Source organism: Chrysochloris asiatica, unplaced genomic scaffold, assembly GCF_000296735.1.
Source record: "Chrysochloris asiatica unplaced genomic scaffold, ChrAsi1.0 scaffold00151, whole genome shotgun sequence".
NCBI lineage: Eukaryota > Metazoa > Chordata > Mammalia > Afrosoricida > Chrysochloridae > Chrysochloris > Chrysochloris asiatica.
In genome coordinates, this window is record NW_006408669.1 from 8,314,056 (window position 1) to 8,320,861 (window position 6,806).

Sequence of the window (6,806 nt, forward strand, 5' to 3'; positions counted from 1 at the left end):
AACAACAATAAATTAAGTGATGGATAAATGCAATGCATTTAATAAATACTAGATTTTATGTTTTCTTAGAAACCTAAATTATGTAAGTTTGGCCTCTAAACCCCAACAGTTTGTTATTCCCAAATAAGAATTATTTTGACTTTTATTACACTAGAGTATCTGTACTTTATTGAAGAAAACATCCAAAGGGAGAGAGAGAGCTAGATATTTAAAATACCAATGGCATAAATTCCAGCATCACAGCACCATGCAAGCCACTACATTACAACAAACTGACTGATGAGGGGCAGAGATAGATAGATAGATAGATAGATTTATGTTCTTAAGTGCTGTTGAGTTATTTCTGACTCATAGTGACCCTGTACAGGGTTTCCAAGGAGTGGTTGGTGAGGTGGAATTTCTGAATTTGTAGTTCAAACCAACCTTGCGGTCCAGTGCTTATCCTACAGTGCCACACCAGGACTCCAGATAGAGAGATCGAGAGATGGACAGATAGTTAGTGGTTGTGTGCCACCAAGTCAGTTCCGACTCATAGTGACCCTTTATAGGGTTACAGAGACTGTACATCTTTAAGGGAACAGAAAGCCTTCTCTGTCTCCCATGGAGTGACTTGTAGATTTTAACTACTGACCTTTCAGTTACCAGTCTAGCTTATAATCTACAATGCTACCAGGGCTCCTTGAATGGGTAGCTATATAGATTGAAATAGATAAATAGTACATGTATGTGTATATATATATATATGTTGTTGTGAAGTGCCATCGAGTCAGTTCTGACCCATAGAGACCCTGTATAGGGTTTCCAAGGAGCACTGGTGAGCTTGAACTGTCGATCTTGCATATATGCTATGGTGCAATAGGATAAGCCCTTGACTTCAAGGTTGGGTTAAACCAAAAAGTTGGTGGTTGAAACTCACCATGTGCTCCTTGGAAACCCTATACATGGTCGCTATGAGTCAGAACCAACTCCACATACATATATTGTTGTTGTTAAGTGCCTTGGAGTTGGTTCTAACTCATAGTGACCCTGTATAGGGTTTCAAAGGAGTGGCAGGGGAGCTTGAACCACTGACCTTGCAGTTCAAGCCAATATTTCAGTCCAGCACATGCACCTCAGCACCACACCAGGACTCCTTCCAACTCATAGTGACCTTGTATAGTGTTTCCAAGGAACAGCTAGTAGATTTGAAATGCTGACCTTGAAGTGAGCAGTCCAGTGCATAACCTATAGCGCCACACCAGCACACAGACGCAAAATTATTTGCTTTGATTGTGTTTTACAGCTCTATTGCATTTGTTGAAAGGCCTTTGAGAGGTTTATAAGAAATCTGTGATCTTTAAAATAAGTTTCAAAAAAGGGAGAAAAAAAAGGTAAGGAAAAGGATTTTTTTTTTGTAGGGTAAGAGTAAGAAAAACATTTTCATAGTTTTTTTTTTAAGGTTTTTAGTATTTGGAAAAATTACTGAAGATTCATTTTGAAAATTAGCATATTATGAAATAAGGTTGCATCATTAAGTCAGTCTAACTCATTGTGACCCTGTAGGGATTTCCAAGGAGAAGGTAACAGGTTTAAATTGCCAACCTGGTGTTTACTAGTCCAGTGTTTAATCAACAGCACCATACCTGATCTTCACTCCTAATGTAGACTTTTATAAAACAGGAATCAGAAATCTGGAGAGTACCTATAATAATTATATTGCTAATTCGTTCATTCCACCACTCATTTTTCAGTTTGTCATACTATAGTGGACTGCACTTTGCTGTGATGCTGGAATTTATGACATCACTATTTTAACTATCAGCATCGTCACTCATGGTGGACAGGTTTCAGGTGAGCTCCCAGATGAAGACAGACACGGAAGATGGAGAGGTGGATTTCCTTTGAGTGATTAGCCACTGAAAACCTTACAAGTAGCAAAGGAACACTGTCAGCGCCAGAATATTGAACCAGTATGACTAGTACCAGAATACTGTCAGATGTAGTGCTAGAAGATGAGTCCCTCAAGTTGGAAGGCACTCAAGGTACAACTGGGAAAGAGCTGCCTCCTAAAAGTAAAGTGGTCTGTGATGACGTAAGCTGACTAAAGCTTTTGGGACCTTCATTTGCTGATGAGACACAACACAAGATGAGGAGAAACAGCAGCAAACATCTATTAGTAATCAAGAACACTGAATATACAAAGTAGTCTAGGAAAATGGTTAAGTGTCAAGAACAAAAAGGCCTTCATATAGACGTTGTTAATGCTGTTGCTAAGTACTGTTGAGTCAGTTGTGATCCATAATGAATGACCCCATATAGGGTTTCCAAAGCGTGGCTGGTGAGTTTGAACTGCCGACTTTGCAGTTCAAACTGACATTGCAGTCCAGTGAATTATGCTATAGCACTTCATACCGAACTCTTGGCATAAAGATAGATATACTAGGCGTTAGTGAGATGAAGTGGACAATTATTGGCAATTTTGAATCTGAAAATCACATGGTATTCTAGGCAGGGAATGATAAGCCGAAGAGGAATGAATGGCATTGTATTCATCACCATGAACACATTTTAAGATCTGTCCGGAAGTACAGTGCTGTCTATGATAGGAAAATATCCATAAGCCTACAGGAAAGACCAGTTGCTACCACTATTATTCAAATTTACACACCAATCACTAAAGTCAGAAATGATGAAATTTAAGAAATCTAACAACTTCTTCATTCTGAAATGAATCAAACATGCAATCAACATGTACCGATAATTACTGGTGGTTGGAAGACAAAGCTTGGAAACAAAGAGAAAGGATCAGTAGTTGGAGAATATGACCTTGGTGATAGAAATGATGCTAGAGATCACATGATAGAATTTTGCAAGACCAATGATTTACCCATTGCAAATACCTCTTTAAACAACATAAAACGTGACTATACACATGGACCTTACCAGATTGAATATACAGAAACCAAACTGACTACATCTGAGAGACGAGATGGTGGAAACACTCCATATCATCAGCCAAAACAAGGCCAGGGGCAGACTGTGGAACAGACCATCAATAATCATATGCAAATTCAAATTCAAGCTAAAGAAAATGAAAACAAGTCCAGGAGAGCCAAAATATGACCTTGAATATATCCCACCTGAATTTAGACATCATCTGAAAATCAGATTTGACACATTAAAAGCTAAAGACTGAAGACCAGAAGAGTTGTGGGATAACATCAAGAACATCATACGTAAAGAAAACAAAAGGTCATTAAGAAGACAAGAAAGAAGGAAAAGACCAAAATGGATGTCAGAAAGGACTCTTAACACTTGCTATCCTGCATAGAGATGCTAAAGCAAATATAAGAAATGAGAATGTAAAAGAGCTAAACAGAAGATTTCAATGGGCAGTTCAAGAAAACAAAGTCAAGTATTATAACGAAATGTGCAAAGACCTTTAGTTAGAAAGCCAAAAGGAAAGAACAAATTCAGCATTTCTCAAACTGAAAGAACTGAAGAAATAATCCAAACCTTGACTTGCCAAGTTGAACAGATTGATTGACAAAGTATTGAATGATGCAGAAAGCATCAAAATAAGATTGAAGGACCACACAGTCACTGTACCAAAAAGAAAGGATCAGTGTTCAGCCATTTCAAGAGATAGCATGTGAACTATAGCCAATGGTACTTCAGGAAGAAGTCCAAGGTACACTAAAGGCATTGGCAAATAATGGTGTTCCAGGGATAGATGGAATAAAAATTGAGATATTTCAACAAATTGATTCAGCACTGGGGGCACTCATGCATCTCTGCCAAGAAATTTGGGAGACCTGGCCAACTGATTGGAAGAGATCCTTATTTTTGTCCATTCCAAGGAGAAGTGACCCAATGGAATGTAGAAACCATTGAACAGTATCATTAATATCATATGCAAGTAATTTTTTTTCTTAAAGAAAATAAAAAATATCTGCAGTAGTACATTGCCAGGTTCAGATTATCATTGCTGGTACCAGATCGATCTTGATTAAAAGCAGAAAATATCAGAAAGATGTTTACTTGTGTTTTATTGACTATGCAAATGCATTTGGCAATGAGGATCATGACATGCTATGGATAATTTTCTGAAGCATGGGTCTTACAGAACTATTAACTGTACTCATGTAGAATCTGTATATAGACCATGAGGCAGTCATTCGAAAAGAGCAAGGGAAATCGGTTTAAAATCAGGAGATGTTTGTGCTGGGGTTGTATCACTTTACCATGCTAATTCACTCTGTATGCTGAGCAAATAATCTGAGAAGCTGGACAATACATGGCCATGTGGCATCAGGATTGGAAGAAGACTGATTAACAACCTGAGATATGCTGATGATGCAACCTTGCTCCGCTGAAAGTAAAGAGGACTTAAAATACTTACTGGTGAAAAATTAAAGACCACAGCCTTCAGTATGGGTTACACCTCAATGTAAAGAAAACAGAAGTCTTCACCACTGGACTATTAAATAGCATCAGGATAAATGGAGAAAGATTGAAGCTATGAAAGACCTCATTTTGCTTCAATGTTTTTTTGTGTGTGTTTTTTTTAACTTTTGGCAGCAGCAGTCAAAAAATCAAATGACTTATTACATAGCCAAGTCTGCTACACAAGACCTCTTTAAAATTTTCAAGAGTAAAAACATCAGTTTGCAGACTGAGGTGTGCATGCCCCAGGCCATGGAGTTATCAGTAGTCTCATGTGCATATGAAAGCTGGACAATGAACAAGGAAGACCACATTAGAGTTGATGCATTTGAGTTAGAATGTTGGAGAAGAATAGTGATTGCCAGAAGAATAAACAAATTTACCTGGGAAGAAGTACGCCCAGAATGTTCCTTAGAAGTAGGGATGGCAAGACTTTGTCTCTCATATTTTGGACATTTTGTCAGAAGGGACCAGTCCCTGGAGTGAAAGGTCAATGAAAGAGGGAAAGACTCCCACTGGGATAGACCTGTACAGTGGCAATTGCAATGGACTTCAGTGTACCAATGATTGTAAGGGTGGCACAGGACATCTCCTATGCATAGGTAGGATCTCTATGAATCAGAAATGACTTGATGGTATCTAACAACAAAAGTAAGACTGAGACAGGATTTCTATATGGTCTGTAGGATTTTATGAAATATCGTTAGTAATAAAGGCCATGTTCAAATAAATTGTTATATGAGTTATTTATGTTTCCTGTTCCTATGAAGGTACTATTTCATTCCACTGAAGACTTTCAGACATAGTTCCTAACATCTGAAAAATGCACACTCCCTGCGGAGAAAGTTTAATTAAGAGAATATGTGATAGGATGAGATGAGAGCAGAGAGCTCATACCAGATTTTTCAAACAGTTGGTAAACATGCTGTGTATGCATAGTATACAAAACAATGTTTCTTCATAATCACATGGATTCATTTATTTTAGAATTGCAAATAATATTAATGGCTGGTATACTTGTTCTCATTCATCAAAATGAAGAATGTGTTCAAAGGAAAATTGATTCAGAAATGCAGCATCTTAAAAGAAGACAACAAATCGTATTCATTCTTGAGCCCTCAGTATAGTGCTGGACACTTAATAAATGTTTCTTGAATAAATGAATAATCTGAATGAAGCTTTATGTTTTAAAAATGTGATGACTACTCTCCAAATGAAATATAAATGCAAAAAAAGTACCTTTATAGATTTTCATTTCCCCCTAGGCTCCCAAACTGTAGCAGCTGTTTTATATAGCACTAGAATATTGCTCTTCCTCACCAACCCTGACCCTGAAAATGTCTATTAGAAATAACTGAGCTTTCTAATAGTTCATAATGACCTGGTTCTCCCAGAAGAACTAATCAGTGATTTGGAATCAAATCGGCAATTCTGAAAATGAGACACTGCTCCAATCGATTCTTATGTGGTCATCATCTTTGCATTAAAAAAGACGATTGCAATATGTTAGTATCAATCAATATTATGATTAAGCTTTCGAACCATGAGGTATGAAGGCTGTGGTCTATTGTGATGTTAATTTCTTCTTAATTCCTTATGCCAATAGTTTGCAGTGTAAAGTCTAGTATTAGTCTGGGAAACTCATAATTCCAAGTAAATTGATAATATTTACATATTATTTTGTATTTAAACAACTCTTAATTGTTTACAGAAATTTATTGAGATTTCTACCTATGCTGTGCTTTAGAATCTTGTAAAATACAAATCTGAAAATCTGTCATCCTCATTGTGTTGACTAATGGTACATACAAAATTCCTAGAGTTAGTCTTCAAAGTTATTGTTATATATTTTTGGTGGAAAAAAAATCCATATTACTCCATAAAATGCTTGCCGGAAATCTCTGTACATTTTAGCTTGGTTGTTGAGAGGAAAGAGGTCAAGGACATAAAACAATTCTCATGGGAGTCAGTGAACAAGCATCACACGGAGAAAATCTCTTGACCATCTTGCAACAGAAATCTTACACCACTATCTCCATGATCTAGACTGCAGTTCGGAGAAATGACTATATAAAGAAATTTAGGCAGCTTAATACAAATTCATCATCATAAATAATTTAAAAAATAGTTGCTGGGTCAGAAAAGTATAGCTGTCATAGGAGTCCTAGTGTGGAGCTTTAGGATAAGCACTGGACCACCAGTTGGGTTTGAACCTAAAAGCTATTGTTATTGTTAAATTCACTCGAGTTGTTTCCAACCCATAGTGACCCTGTACAGGCTTTCCGAGTAGAGGCTGGTGAGTTTGAACCCCAAAGTCGACAGTTCAAACGACTTTGCAGTATAGCACATTAACCTACTAGCGCCACACTAGGACTACGAAC